This window comes from Lolium rigidum, chromosome 6 (assembly GCF_022539505.1).
Source record: "Lolium rigidum isolate FL_2022 chromosome 6, APGP_CSIRO_Lrig_0.1, whole genome shotgun sequence".
Taxonomy (NCBI): domain Eukaryota; kingdom Viridiplantae; phylum Streptophyta; class Magnoliopsida; order Poales; family Poaceae; genus Lolium; species Lolium rigidum.
Window position 1 is genome coordinate 173,249,852 of NC_061513.1, and position 14,295 is coordinate 173,264,146.

A 14,295-nucleotide genomic window follows, 5' to 3' on the forward strand; every position below is an offset into this window, starting at 1 on the left:
GTGCTGATGCGCCCCATCTCGCCGGCGGCGATGGCCGGAGGCGGCCGGGAAATATCGGAGAAGACGGCGGCGACCACGGCGTCGCCAGAGCTCGTTAGGGTTAGGGTTAGGAGACGCGCGAGAGAGAGCGAGAGAGTGAGCGGGTTGGGCCGGACCAGGTAGGTCGGCCAAACCTAACCCGTTGGGCCACCTGACAGGTGGGGCCCAAGGGCAAATTGGTCATTTCACAATTCATAAAAAGGCAGAAACTTTGAAATTAAATAAGAAATGCTATGAAGCTCTAAAAAAATAATTAAAAATATGAAAATTGATCAGCATAAAATTCTCTATTTAAATAAAATACCAAACAGAATTTTTGAAGACAATTGAGAATAAGTCCTAATTTAATGATTTAAATAAGGATTTAAATCACACATATTACTTTCAATAAAGAAAATAAGTCCATTAATGCATTTGGACTTTAAAAACATCTTGACAATATTGCAAGATTGTATTTTACCCTAAATTAAGTATCTCCAAATCATTCTTAGTAATTACCTCTCACATAAAATAATAAGTCATCGGAAAGGGGGGAGCAAACCCTAAAAAATGGAAAGCATGCATAAATGCTTCTTTAACCATTGTTCTTATCGAACAATGATGCTATTTTCAGAGACGAGAGGACAAGGGTCAGTCCACACCTTCCAAGCTGCAAAACTTTGCGGTGTTCGGGCAAGTTCATCACTTGCTCATGTCATTTGAGTACTTTTATCAAATTACTTGCAAAGTACTATGGTTATCACGATTGCATAAAAACCAAAACCACTACTTTCATAACTATGAATATGACTATGTGGTGGGCAATGGAACCATGGATTGTGTTGATATGGTGGAGGTTCCATTGCAAGGGTTAATATCCATCTAGGATTAAACAACAAATGTCGCCAGTGATTCTTGTGCCGTAATACCCGTGTTAACCATAAGATCCGGAGTGGGACGGAGTAGTCAAAAGTGTTTCCACCTCTCGTTCATCAACGGATGCGCTTACCGTAGAAGTTGTGTCTTGCGGAGCAACTTGAGGGTGGGGAGCCCCTTCTAATTCCCCACGGTATAGTCCGTTGACTTACCGTAGCGGTTCTTTCGCAGAACAACTTGAGGGTGGGGATCCCCTTCTAATTCCCCACGGTAATGTGGTCTATGATGGGTTGCAGCTACCGGCGAAGGAGTTTGGTTAACGAGTCCCAAACTGTTGTCGTGGTCGGGGTCCACCCCGAAATTACGGGAATAATGGGACCGACGAGGACCCGGGGTCGGGGTATGCAACAAAGGGTGGGTGTTCGAGGTAGCGGAGGAACATGATTGGCTAGACCTTATACCGGGCCTCACACCGAAGGAAGTGTGGACGGGAAAGCTGCCCGGTTGGCACCAAGGTTAAGATCTCTTATGGGTAAAGCAACACACCTCTGCAGAGTGTAAAGAAGCGTGACCTGTCACTCCCTGTTCCGGGATTGAGGAAGCTGCGAACGCGGCCGGAAAGGAGCTCCATGAAGTTCTAGTAAACCGGTGAAGGCTGACGGACATAGCTCTTTGAAATAAAAGCAATCTCTTGAAGAAATGTTTACCAAAACTTGCATTGGTATTAGACTTTCTGGTCTAATATCGTAGCTAGTGCATTAAACACCTCTTATCTATAATGAACTTGTTGAGTACGCTCGTACTCATACCACTCTTAAATCCCATGCTTAGATTGTCTGAATCGTCTGGAGGAGGACTACGACAACAATGAAGGAGCCGAGATCATCGGCTACGAAGAACCAGACCTCTCAGGAGGAGTTGAAGGCGTAGACTACCTCATCGTCTACGGATCCGGAGAGGCTTCCGGAGGAGAACAAGCCTAGGGATATCCGCTAGTAGTAGTAACCGAGCAGCCGGAACTCTTAGTATTTAGCTGCTCGATGAAATAAATGTTTAGTTTAATGAAACTACGGTATTGTAAGTTAAGTTGGGTTCACCTCGAACCCGGGAGTATTCCTCTTAGGACCCAAGAGGAGCTCCAAGACGACATGTGTATGTTAATTGTAATATTATGTGAATGAGTTATGGACCCTGCTATGTTCCGTTGTACTACTCGAGGGATGTAATATTTGCGGAATGGTACTTCGTGAATGTTATATCAACGACCGGCATACTACAACATGCGGTGGTATGCGGGGTCACCACAGTTGGTATCGAGCAAAAGCTTTGACCTTAGGTTGGAACCTAGTAAATGGGACCAAACGTTAGGAGTCAAATAGGATTAGTAAAGAATTCTCTAAAAATATGGTGTATATTCAATTGAGAATACAACAATCATATCTTTTAGTGCGATAATTCTTTATTATCTCTATTATGATGCATTATTACTAATCTTATAATCTTTCTATTTCTACAGCCAACATGGCAAGTTCACGACCGGGAAGAAACGTGAAAGTTATGGATTCCACACTGAACGAGTACCAAGGAGGACTTGCAGATATCCTACGAGCCATGTTACTTGGAATTTGGGTGCGATCCCCAGATTCCGATAAAGAAATACATGTTCTATGATGGTCCGGTATTGGCCAAGTGCAGGGTAGGACTGCGACTTCCCGAATCTTTGGGAATGAGCGTAGTCATGCCAGCTGGGGAAGCAAGGACAACCAATACAGCTTACCATATAGCCGTTATGAGAGCCATAACCGATATTCGGGAGCATAAGACGAAAGAGCTTATGGGTTCCGAATTCACACACATTCCTCATATGGAGGAGGACAATGATCCCATGCTCAACCATTACAAATATGCTAAACGCAAACCTATAGCAAGCGGCCAAATATATGGATAATAGCCGTAACTTCATATCATTACTCTTTCGGTTGAATCATCATCCGATAGGAGCAATTGATACGATGCTTGAGGAATTCATCGAACCCAAGGAGGAGAGTAAGGGGAAAGAACCTATGGAGAATGTGGTGCACACACCGGTTTATTCAGCTGGTGACTACATCGGTATTGATCCACTTGCACGTGAACCTACACTGTTACACCTGGGAACTATCTGGGTAGTTCCTATGGGGGATACGAAGGCGGAGAGGAATCCGGAAACAACCAGCGTTCCGAGACTCCTATCGAGAATTCCAGGGGTTGGCGTTGGGGATCGGATACCGGAACTCATAGTACCACAGCGTATTATGATGGGGAGATGAATGATGACGCAACAACCCGGCAACCGAGCTATCCATAGTAATGAAGGAGTGGAGTTGGAGGATTTCCGACACGAGGTAGAGTCGGATACGAGTGTTGGTAACACCTATGGTGTAGGCGACGGAGAGTACACCCGATGGGTGGACTATGATGCACTCGAATGATCGGTTCGTGAACACCGATTTCTCCTTAGGATCATCATCGGATTCGGATTATCAAGCCAACGGGGAGACCTTATGTTCCGGGTTCTGTCGGGAGGACGACACGTTCGACCGGATGGAAGCCTGGAATGTACCGGGAGTGAAGATCGACTAGAGTCCACCAAGGGAGGCGAGGCTATAATACACAAGTACCACGTGTATTATAGTTTGTAATATTTTGTAGAAATTGTATATATACTTTAATAAGTGAGTTTGCATACTCACATCGACTTGAGTATTGTAATAAGACCACTTATGTATGTATATACATGGTATATGTTTTGTATGATTTGGATTTGCTTCTTGATTTCCATTGCGTGACTAGTTCTGTGCACAATGTTGAGCTCAGAAAACTTGCGCATGGAGTAATTATGAGTATCATCTTGTGTTGCAGAACTAGGGGGATTATGTCGGGAACGCTAGGAGATGAGACTGAAGCACAGCGCATGGAGCGCGAAGCAAAACAAAAGGAAGAGGCTGAGGGTGCAGCCAGAGACCAGTTTCCACCACCACCACCACCCATGACGCAGCAAAACTTTATCCAGTACATGCAGCTGGTAGAGGAGCGACAGCGTATAACACTGGAGCAGCAGAACAAATTCTTTCAGGATTTGTTGCAGCAAAACAGGGTGGAGAGACCTGAGAACCCGGGAGTCACACTAGCAGACTTCCAGAACACCAAGCCCATATCTTTTGCATACGCGCCCGAGCCAATGGACGCGGAAGATTGGCTGATGGATACAGAGCGAAAGCTCAACACTGTTGGATGCAATGACCTGGAGAAGGTTCGCTATGCTACACACTTGTTGTGTGGACCCGCCGCATCATGGTGGGATAACATTGTAGCCGTTTATCCGGCTGGAAAAGTATTTACCTGGGAGGAATTCACGAGGAAGTTCAGGGAATCCAATGTCCCTGAAAGTATTGTGGAGCTGAAGCGTCGAGAATTTGAAAATCTCGAGCGGAAGGACAAGGCAATCCCGACCTATGTCAGGGAGTTCTCTAAAACTGTCCCGGTATGCTGTTGAAGAAGTCAACACCGAGGACAAGAAGAAAAAGAGATTTCTGAGGGGGTTAAGTCCCCAGTTCAAGGTACAGCTCCGAATGATGAGAGCAACTGAGTTCCAAGAGTTGGTGGATGCAGCCATCACTCTTGAAGATGACTTCAAACAACTGCAAGAAGAGAAGAGGAAGAAGGCCAAGTTTGAGCCTAAGAGGTTTGTTAGTAACAAGCCCAATACCAGCTTGAGTTTCAAGCCCAGATACAACAACAACAACAACAACAACAACAACAACAACAGCAACTACTACGGTAGCAGGAAGAATCAGGCATTCCAGACTGCAAATCCAATAATTATGCGCAGTTGTGGACTCACAGGGCATTTCGCCAAGGATTGCAAGAAACCAAGGATTATATGCTTTGGTTGTCGCCAGGAGGGGCACATGCTGAAGGACTGCCCCAAGAGAAACACTGGAGGAGGTCAATCTGGAGGAGGTGGAAATCGAGGAGGAAACACCGGAGGGAGCTGGAAGAATAAGAAGCCCTTCGGCAAGCTGAACTGTACTAGTCTGGAGGAGGTGGTCAACTCCGATCAGGCGGTGATAGGTACGCTCCAGATACTCACTCATCCTGGCAAAGTACTTTTTGATACTGGTGCAACTACATCATTCATTTCTCAACAATTCATCATCAAACATGGGATTAGTTGCACTAAGTTAGATACACCCATAACCATACTTTCTCGCGGGGGAACGATAGTAGTAACCCATACCAAACAAAAACAAGTCATTATGATCAATAAGTGCGCGTTTGACGCGGACTCGTTCATTTTACCGATGAAGGACATTGATGTCATTCTTGGTATGAACTGGTTGGAAGCTAATGGAGCATTGATCGACTGTGTGAACAAGACGGTGTCTTTGAAAAGCCCCGATGGAAGTAGAATGATCTACCAAGGCGACAAACATACACAGATTGAAGTTGAGCTACAGCTGAACAGCATGAAAGAGGTGAAGTTAGAGGATATACCTGTAGTAAATGAATTCCAGGATGTATTTCCTGTGGAATTACCTGGTATGCCACCAGATAGGGAGATAGAATTCACTATCGACCTAATTCCAGGAACAGCACCGATTGCTAAAGCACCATACAAGATGGGGCCCAAGGAGTTGAAAGAGCTTAAGGAGCAATTGGATGACTTGGAACAAAAGGGATTCATTCAAGAGAGTGTTTCACCATGGGGATCACCTGTGATCTTCGTAGATAAAAGAGATGGAGGAAGAAGGATGTGCGGAGACTACAAGAATCTAAACAACGTCACAATCAAGAACAAGTATCCACTTCCAAGAATACAAGATCTATTTGATCAAGTTAGAGGCGCGGGAGTCTTTTCCAAGATTGATCTAAGATCCGGTTATCACCAGATAAAGATCAAGAAGGAAGACGTTCCGAAAACTGCCTTTGTCTCAAGATATGGACACCATGAATATCTCGTAGTACCTTTTGGATTAACCAATGCCCCAGCAATATTCATGAATCTCATGAATAAGATCTTCATGCCATATCTAGACAAGTTTGTCATCGTATTTATCGATGATATTTTGATATATTCCAAGAACAAGGCAGAACATGCCGAACATTTGAGGTTAGTGTTGCAAACACTAAGGGAACATCAACTTTATGCCAAACTTAGTAAGTGTGAATTTTGGCTAGATCAAGTGGAATTTCTTGGTCATGTCATTAGTAAAGATGGAATCGCTGTTAACCCGAGTAAGGTAGCAGCAGTTCTAGAATGGGAAGCACCCAAGACTGTCAAAGAGATCCGAGGATTCCTCGGAATGGCAGGATACTATCGGAGATTCATTGAAGGATTCTCCAAAATAGCAGGACCAATGACGAAGTTGTTAAGGAAGAACACACCATTCGTGTGGTTGGAGGAGTGTGAGAAGAGTTTTCAAACTCTAAAAGAGAAACTCACCACAGCACCGGTGTTGGCAGTTCCAGAAATTGGCAAGGATTACACCGTGTACTGTGACGCATCCAAACATGGATTGGGTTGCGTACTCATGCAAGATCGGAAAGTGATATCTTATGGATCGAGACAACTCAGACCTCATGAAGTGAATTATCCAACACATGACTTGGAATTAGCAGCAGTCGTATTTGCACTCAAAACATGGAGACATTTTCTCTATGGAGCTAAGTGTGAGCTCTATACAGATCACAAGAGTCTCAAATATTTCTTCACTCAGAAGGAACTCAACATGAGGCAGAAAAGATGGCTAGAATTAATCAAGGATTATGACCTGACCATCAACTACACTCCAGGAAAGGCCAATGTTGTAGCAGATGCCTTGAGTAGGAAGAGCACTGGCGGAATGGAACAAGAAATATCACCGGAGTTGAGGAAGGAAATAAGCCAAGCCCAAATACAACTTTGGGAGAAGGAAGCCCATGAAGGATTATCGGCGTTGCAAGTAGCCGATGAGTTGAATGTCAACCTGAAGAATGAGATAATGATGGGTCAGCTGGACGATCCATTCATCGTGGAGGAGATGAGAAGAATAGATGAGGGTAGACCATCAGAATTTCATCGCGGAGAATCTGGATCATTATGGTTCCAGAAAAGAATTTGCGTTCCGGATATTGCTGAAATTAAGGAAGTAATACTCCGGGAAGCTCATCAAACACCATATTCCATACATCCGGGAAGTACAAAGATGTACATGGACTTAAAAGAACTATTCTGGTGGAATAACATGAAGAGGGAGATAGCACAATATGTGGCGGAATGCCATACCTGCCAGAGAGTGAAGGCTGAACACCAGAGTCCGGCAGGGAAGTTACAACCTTTACCTATTCCAGAGTGGAAATGGGAAGAAATAGGGATGGATTTCATCACCGGACTACCCATGACTAATAAAAAGAAGGACATGATATGGGTAATCGTGGACCGGTTAACGAAAAGTGCACACTTCTTAGCGGTAAATCAGCAGGACAAAGGAGAGAAACTCATTGATCTTTACATCAAGGAGATCGTGAGTAAGCATGGAGTGCCTAAGAAGATAGTGTCGGATCGAGGATCCGTGTTCACATCAGCATTCTGGAAGCAACTTCACGAAGCTTTAGGATCCAAGTTGGACTATAGTACCGCTTACCATCCACAGACAGGTGGACAAACCGAGAGAACCAACCAGATCTTAGAGGATATGCTTAGGGCTTGTGCCCTAGACTTCGGAGGATCGTGGGAAGAACACTTACCACTAGCAGAGTTTTCATACAATAATAGCTATCAAAGCAGCATCAAGATGGCACCATTTGAAGCTCTGTATGGAAGGAAATGTAGATCACCAATATGTTGGTATGAAGCTGGAGCAAGCAAGGAGTTTAACCCTGATTATGTCAAGGAAAAACAACAAATCATTGACATTATAAGAGATTGACTGAAGATAGCCCAGAGCCGGCAAAAGAGTTACGCAGATCGAAGAGGAGAACATGGGAACCACAAGTTGGAGACATGGTATACCTTAAGGTGAGCCCGATGAAAGGACTCCGGAGGTTTGGAGTAAAAGGAAAACTCGGTCCTAGATACATCGGACCTTTCAAGATACCGAGTCGAATCGAGGTTTAGCCTTTGAATTGGATCTACAGGGAAGGCTAGCACAAGTTCACAATGTATTCCATGTGTCGCAACTCAGAAAGTGTTTGAAGACACCAGATGAACCAATATCACCTGATGAGCTCGAGTTACAACCAGACTTGACATACATCGAGAAGCCAGCCAAGATTCTCGAGGAAAGCTGGAAACAACTCAGAAATAAAGCGATCAAGTATTGCAAGATACAATGGAAGCATCACCCCGAGAGGGAAGCCACCTGGGAAAAAGAGGAAGACCCGAGGAAAACATACCCCGAGCTGTTCAGGTATTACAACCACAACTTCGGGACGAAGTTTTCTTTAAGGGGGAAAGATTGTAATGTCCCAGGTTTAGAGACGATCGAGGGGTAGATTTTAGAAAGGGATGTGCATTGCATAGTAAATTCTGGGGAAATTTCGCGCTTTTGAACAAAAACTGCATCGAAGGGGGACAAGTTTCTCTCTCAACACCTTACAGGGTTAGGGTTTCGAGAGTGCGACAAACTTGCAACTCACTACACTAGTTTAGAGTTTTGAGAAGAGAGGGGAGAGTTTGCATGATTGAATTCTAAATAAAGTGACATGGTTGAATTCAAACCCATGATGAATTTGAATTTCAAATTCAAATATTAAATAATTACTTAAATATTGAATTTTGAGGAAATTCATTAAGTAAAATATAAATTATAAACAATATAAGCAATTAAAGTAAAGCTCATTAGAGAAAACTTTGAGCTTTATTGATCAACACACACATAATACATTGTCTTTACAATATTCAGATTTGAATTATGGAATTACAACACATTACAAGAATTGAATAAATAGAAAAAGAAAAAAGAAAATTACAAGATATCTAAATGCCCTAAACTACATTGTGATCTTCATGAATTCTTTGATCCTGATGATCTTGAGATCATCCTGATCAGCACTTGATACCTGCACACATACACAACAACCAGATCATTAAGCCAAGTGGCAAAGCCACTTGGCGAGTTAGCAAACAATAGAAATGAAGGGGATATGCTCAAGCTGCCGAGATGAGCTCTCCACAGCACAAGTCCCAAGCTGGACTTGCACACACATACAGCCAGGCAGCACACAAGGTTGTGTGCATGTGTAACAACACACAAAGCCAGAGTGAGTCACCACAAGCTGTAGGTAGTGCTGTCGACCAACAAGAGCAAGCCAGAAACATATAAAACTTGCCACAGTAAACCCTAGATCATTTGATCGACAAGCAGCTTCACGGAGTAAGTCACAAGGACAGCCAAGAACACAAGAACAGCTTGAACGACCCACTGCTGTTCAACACATTTCCACCACCACAGCACATAACCAAGAGGCATCAAGCTCACCAGGAGGAGCAGGGCAAGTAAATCAACCACAAGAACCACACAGAAGCAAACCCTCTACATCAACATCAAATCCTAGGAGGCTGGAGTGAGGTATACCAAGCATCATGAACAAACCGAGAGGGTTTTGTTTATATATAAGCATATGCATCAATCACACGAAGCAAGAAGGGTATGAAACCCCGGATGTATCATCATTTGGTTACTAAACCAATTGGTGCCAGACAAGTACAACCAAGGCTAGAAGGAAATCAAACCGAGGAACACCGGTTGTGACAACACGATGTCACAACCGGAGAAATCCAAGCATGGATTCACTCCTAGGTAGACATCCAGATTCACAAAGCACCTATTAGCCTAGCTAAACCATCGGATTGATAGGCAACATGTGCCTATCTTGTTTATCAACATCAAGGCCACTGGAAATTCACCAAGTGACTAGCCAAGTGAGCATCTATCTATCACAGAAAGCCAACATAGGTGGGAGCTACCCTAACAGACAATGAATTACCGTCAGGGCTACCTCAACCACATCACAAAACCCCACGGTTAAGCTCAAGCACATTTATCATTACCCAGATGGGTTCAAAAAGGAGCTAGGGTACCCAACTGATGTTGGCATCCCTCTAGCTTCATTTCAACAATTTATTTGATCATCACTGTATCACAGTTCACATCAATTATCCACTCAATCAATATAGGCAACACGAGATAATTGATATTAACAAGTAAATCATGAAACAGACATTTGCTAATGATCCGGAGGATCAATGCAAGCATCGACTGATGCTTGAGCAAGCACCGAAGACCGATCCGTGCCACACACATTCACAGAGATAAGTAACGAGCAAGGCACGAGCAACGGAAAGCAACCCAATGACCAGCTGTTGATGATCACATGATCATCAGAGCTTGCTATAACATGCTAGAGCATGCTAGAGCATCACTAAGCAACAAAGCAAGGACCAGATAATTAATTGGCCACAGATAATCAACAATTGCTTCACAGATAACATATGGATAAACTGTAATTGTATCCAGAAGCACATCAAATACATGATGTACCACTGGATCAAGTCTGACATGAATAGCGCACACAAATAATTAAACCATCATCACAACCAGAGCCACTAAGAAATCAAATGGATTTCATTGTAGCAAGACAGTAGCCATTAAGCAGTCCCTGAGCATTACAAGATGCTCCTGAGCAAGCCTATAGGAACACAATTGAGCATCTGGCGAGCTTAGTAACAATAACAGAGCCATAGAAGGGAATTTAAGCAAGAAATGGATAGCACAGCGAGAAGGCAAGCTCCGGCATGGCCATGGCGACCATGATCAAGGCTAGTGGGGCAGAGCCGCATGAACAACACAGCGAGCACAAGCATCGGCGCAACGAGCAAAGCAGCATACGCACACACAGCGAGTTAGGCGCAACAGAGCTACTGGAGGAAGAAGAAGAGCAGGCCAGAGTGAGAGAGAGAGGAGGGGATCGGAGGAGGCGTACCTGGGGCGAGCAGACGACTGCCGCAGCCATGGCGGCCACGGCGGCGCGCGGCGAAAGCACGACGGCACCTGGCCAGGCCAGGCCAGGCTCCGCCTAGCGCCGCAGCCGCCCCGCACCACGGCGGCGAAGGCCTCGGCGGCGCCATCACCCCGCAGGCGCCGAAGAGCACCGCAACACGAGAGGGCGAACGTGATGGGGATCGGCGAAGGGAGCGGCAAGGACCAGATCGACACCGATGATCTGGTGCGCCGTCAAGTGGCGGTGCTGATGCGCCCCATCTCGCCGGCGGCGATGGCCGGAGGCGGCCGGGAAATATCGGAAAAGACGGCGGCGACCACGGCGTCGCCGCGAGCTCGTTAGGGTTAGGGTTAGGAGACGCGCGAGAGAGAGCGAGAGAGTGAGCGGGTTGGGCCGGACCAGGTGGGTCGGCCAAACCTAACCCGTTGGGCCACCCGACAGTGGGGCCCAAGGGCAAATTGGTCATTTCACAATTCATAAAAAGGCAGAAACTTTGAAATTAAATAAGAAATGCTATGAAGCTCTAAAAAAATAATTAAAAATATGAAAATTGATCAGCATAAAATTCTCTATTTAAATAAAATACCAAACAGAATTTTTGAAGACAATTGAGAATAAGTCCTAACTTAATGATTTAAATAAGGATTTAAATCACACATATTACTTTCAATAAAGAAAATAAGTCCATTAATGCATTTGGACTTTAAAAACATCTTGACAATATTGCAAGATTGTATTTTACCCTAAATTAAGTATCTCCAAATCATTCTTAGTAATTACCTCTCACATAAAATAATAAGTCATCGGAAAGGGGGGAGCAAACCCTAAAAAATGGAAAGCATGCATAAATGCTTCTTTAACCATTGTTCTTATCGAACAATGATGCTATTTTTCAGAGACAGAGGACAAGGGTCAGTCCACACCTTCCAACTGCAAAACTTTGCAGTGTTCAGGCAAGTTCATCACTTGCTCATGTCTTTTGAGTATTTTTATCAAATTACTTGCAAAGTATTATGGTTATCACTATTGCACAAAAATCAAAACCACTACTTTCATAATTATGAATATGACTATGTGGTGGGCAATGGAACCATGGATTGTGTTGGTATGGTGGAGGTTCCATTGCACGGGTTTATATCCATCTAGGATTAAACAACAAATGTCGCCAGTGATTCTTGTGCCGTAATACCCGTGTTAACCATAAGATCCGGAGTGGGACGGAGTAGTCAAAAGTGTTTCCACCTCTCGTTCATCAACGGATGCGCTTTACCGTAGACACTTGTATCTGTCGGCGGCAAGCGGTAGGGTGGGGAAGCCTTAAGTCCCCACGGCATAGTCCGTAGACACTTGTCGTTCGAAGAACAAGCGGTAGGTTGGGGAAGCCTTAAGTCCCCACGGTATTGCGATCTATGATGGGTTGCAGCCACCGGCGTAGGAGTGTATGGTAGAGCCCAAAGATCGTTGTCGTGGTCGGGGTCCACCCCGAAATTACGGGAATAATGGGACCGACGTGGACCCGTGGTCGGCGCATGCAACAAAGGGTGGGTGTTCGAGGTAGCGGAGGAACATGATTGGCTAGACCTTATACCGGGCCTCACACCGAAGGAAGTGTGGACGGGAAAGCTGCCCGGTTGGCACCAAGGTTAAGATCTCTTATGGGTAAAGCAACACACCTCCGCGAGTGTAAAGAACCGTGACTCCGTCACTCCTCGTTCCGGGATTTAGGAACTGCGAACGCGGCCGGAAAGGAGCTCCATGAAGTTCGAGTAAACCGGTGAAGGCGGACGGACATAGCTCTTTGAAATAAAAGCAATCTCTTGAAGAAATGTTTATCAAAACTTGCATTGGTATTAGACTTTCTGGTCTAATATCGTAGCTAGTGCATTAAACACCTCTTATCTATAATGAACTTGTTGAGTACGCTCGTACTCATACCACTCTTAAATCCCATGCTTAGATTGTCTAAATCGTCTGGAGGAGAACTACGACAACAATGAAGGAGCCGAGATCATCGGCTATGAAGAACCTGACCTCTCAGGAGGTGTTGAAGGCGTAGACTATCTCATAGTCTACGGATCCGGGGAGGCTTCCGGAGAAGATCAAGCCTAGAGACATCCAGTAATAGTAGTAACCGAGCAGCCCGAACTCTTAGTATTTAGCTGCTCGATGAAATAAATGTTTAGTTTAATGAAACTCTGGTATTGTAAGTTAAGTTGGGTTCACCTCGAACCCAGGAGTATTCCTCTTAGGACCCAAGAGGAGCTCCAAGACGACATGTGTATGTTAATTGTAATATTATGTGAATGAGTTATGGACCCTGCTATGTTCTGTTGTACTACTCTGAGGGATGTAATATTTGCGGAATGGTACTTCGTGAATGTTATATCAACGACTGGCATACTACAACATGCAGTGGTATGCATGGTCACCACACTAGATCCATGATTTTTTAAACCAAAAGTTGGAGTGGCTCCAACTTTTCAATATCGTGCAGCTGGGGGGAGGGGTACACCGAAGCACTCCACGGTTTCCTATCTCTACCAGAAGAAGTATTAAACCAATTGCGGTACAAATTTTCAAAACCTGAAGGAATTGAGTTAATGCCCAAAGACACACTAATTACATTCCAAATATATTTTGCAAGGGGACATAAAAAGAACAAGTGTTCTTGTGTTTCGCACATTATTAGCAATTTTAGGCCTTAGGCTTATAAAAATACATTATAATCCATTATTTTTTGAAATTGTTTATTAATCCATTATCAAAATGTCATTACAAATTGTTTCTTGGATGCAATCTAGAGGAACACCTCGCTACACAAAATTAACCGAAGATAAACACCCTCTAGATAATTGATGAGCAGCAACATTGACAACGTGAAACACATGACGAAAAACACCAGAAGAAAACATCTTGGAGGTAAACTTGATATCCTTAATGACCGTACCACAGAGAAAGCGGTCGGTCATAGAAGATTTTATTCGTTGGATCACCGAAAGGTAGTCTAACCCAATAATGATCTTGGAAAAACCTTCCTCTTGAGCAAAGGAGACAGCTCGACGGATGGAGAGAGCCTCTGCTGATTGTGGTACCGGAACATTATCGAGTGAATTCCCCTTTTTACCTCATAATTATGCATTTGTGGCAGAAATGACCACATCAGTAAAACTTCATTGAAATGCCCCATTTAAGAAAAAGATGAACATGGTATGGCCCAATTTTAGCATTGACCTCGTGTTGTTGGATAAGGCCAACATGTTAAGTCCATGTGGCACGCCAGAATATGTAAGGATCGAGGGACATCGTCATCGATCATGTCCACCGCTCTCTTCATAATACTTTCTATTCTTCGTCCCATCCTCATAATTTCGAACATCA